This window comes from Grammomys surdaster, unplaced genomic scaffold, assembly GCF_004785775.1.
Source record: "Grammomys surdaster isolate TR1022 unplaced genomic scaffold, NIH_TR_1.0 122731, whole genome shotgun sequence".
In the NCBI taxonomy this organism is placed as follows: Eukaryota; Metazoa; Chordata; class Mammalia; order Rodentia; family Muridae; genus Grammomys; species Grammomys surdaster.
The window spans coordinates 3,992-6,636 of NW_021618170.1; positions in this window are offsets into that span (position 1 = coordinate 3,992).

A 2,645-nucleotide genomic window follows, 5' to 3' on the forward strand; every position below is an offset into this window, starting at 1 on the left:
TGTGTGTGTGTGTGTGTGTGTGTGTGTGTGTGTGTGTGTGTGTGTGTACAGATGCCTGTAGAGGCCAGGAGAGGGTGGCTGGAGCTACAGGCAATTGTGTGGGGGCTGATGTGGGTGTTGGCAACCAAACTCTGGTTCTTTGGAAGAACAGCAAGTGCTCTCAACCACTGACCCATCTCCTCAACACACAATTTTAAGAGACATCTTGGTATCTGTTGTCCTGAACTTCTCAACTCAGAAGATCCTTCTCCTGTAGGCTCCAGGTGACTGAGACTAAGGTGAATGTTAAGTTCACCTCTGCTGTCTTCACTTCTCTGATGAGTTCCTGACAAGATGTCTGGCTGTGTGTCAAGTCCTGGGGAGTCTAACAGGAGGATCACAAATTCAATGCCATGTGGGCTAGTGTCCCCAAAGAAACAAAGACCAACAACTAGGGCCTGGAGAGATGGCTTGGTGGGCTAAGAACATGGACTGCTCACCCAGAGGTCCTGAGTTCAATTCCCAGCAACATGTCAGATGTCTTGCTCCTGGCTATAGCTTCTGTAAGGACCATGTGCACATACTTAACTATAATTAAAACTAATAATAGTAAAAGAAAAAACAGGAAGAAGAGGAGGAGCTTGGGAGGACAGCTGTCAGTGAAGTACTTTGTAAAGCTGAGAAACCCAATTCAATCCCCAGCACCCACAGTAAGAAATTGGGTGGCAGAGATCAGATCTCCCTGAGCTCACTGCCAACCGTGGCCAGGCATAACTGTTGAGCTCTAGAGCAGATGAGAGACGCTGTCTCAGAGAAGTAGGTGAGGCTTCTGAGAGCATCATGACAGGTCTTCTGGCCTCCACGTGCACACTATTGTTTATTTTTATATTCTATTATTATACACTCATGCGTGTGGACTCTAGGACAGTTCTGCAGAGTTGGGTTTTTACTGTAGTTTCTGTACATAATCAGACCTGCCCACCATGCACGCTTACCCTCTGAGCCATCTTGGCTGCCTAAGCTTATCTCTTTAAAACTTACATTTTTGGCCTCTGAGGATGTTATTTCACAAACCGTCTTTTTTTGACAGTGAGCACCACACAGAGTATCATTTGCATTGTACACGTTCTGAAAGTGAAGACTAGAACTTATGGTCAAAGACATCTCGATGTATTGATTATAGTGTGTGTGTCTGCGTGCACGTGCACATGCTGAGGATTGTACCTCATGAACTCCGCAGTGTAGGAGTGCAGGACCTCAGCCTGGCTTTATAGTTTTTAGTATGAGTGACTCATCTAAAGGACAGGAGAGAGGACTGAACGGTTAAAAGTGCTTTTCTTGTTGAAGACCTGGGTTCAATTCCCAGCACCCACACGATGGCTCACAGCCATCCACATGTCCAGTTCCAGTGCTCCCAGCTGACCTCGGAAGGTGCCAGGCACACACAGTACACATACACACATGTAAGCAAAACACTGAAAAAATGAATAAAAATAAATTATTCATTTAATCAGGATGTGGTAGAGTCTTAAGTATAGTTTCAGCACTAGGGATGCTGAGGCAGGAGGATTTGAGTTCAAAGCCAGTCTGGGCTATAGAATGACAGTTGTCTCAAACAAACAAACAAAAACAAAATAATTCAGCCATTCAGAGATGGAGTTGTACTTAGACTCTTCTTGGCGTGAGAGTAGCTCTGGGTTTGGTTCCCAGCAATGAAAAAAATATCTGCTGGATGTGGTGGCACATGCCTTTCATCCCAGTGTTCAGGAGGAAAAGGCAGGTGTATCTCTGTGAGTAAGAGGCCTGATTCTGTATTCTCATTTTCTCACCAGTACTAGACCCTCTTCTTGATTTTAGTATCTTATTCTCCCACAATCTTGCATAACAAAAAGACTAAAGAATGATAATTGCTATTATGAGGTGTGCTTGAGACTCCTGTACAATCCCCACAACAGCCGCCGTTGCAGAGATCGGAACCTCCCTCTGTGCCGTGAATTCCCACAGCACATTCTCCAAGCTTCTCCTGACTTCTCAGCCATGAGCTCAGCTATGCTATCAGATCAACCATCGCTGAATTGCAGCTAACCTTTATTTTATTGATTACTCCAAAAGGCTCCAAAGCCCAGGGTAGTGAAGCTGGCAACTCAAACACCAAACAGAAGCCATGAAGTACTGTCTTTAAATAAAATGATGAAGGCTGTTGACTCATATAGAAAGAGAACTGTACAAGGTTATGATCAATGGCAACAACCCACTATGGCAACATGCATCTCTAAACTCAGCATCTAGGAAGTCCAGGCAAGAATTTGAGGCCAGGGGCTGGAGAGTTGGCTTAGAAGTTAGGAGCACTGTTTGCTCTTGCAGAGGACCCAGATTCGATTCCCGCCACCCATAAGATGGTTCATGACTGTCTGTAACTTCAGTTCCAGATGATGTACTTCTCAGACCACTCTTGGTACCAAGCATGCACTTGGTGCACACACATGCCGGCAAAGCACTCATACATAAATGACTAAATCTGAGTACAAAATGCAAAACAAAACAAAAAATGGGGCCAGCTTCAGTTACAGAGAGAGGCTAGCCTGGGGTATACAAGACATTATCCCAAAAAAGGAGAACTGGGAAAATAGTTTAGTGATAAAAACGCTTCCCCATAACCATGAAGA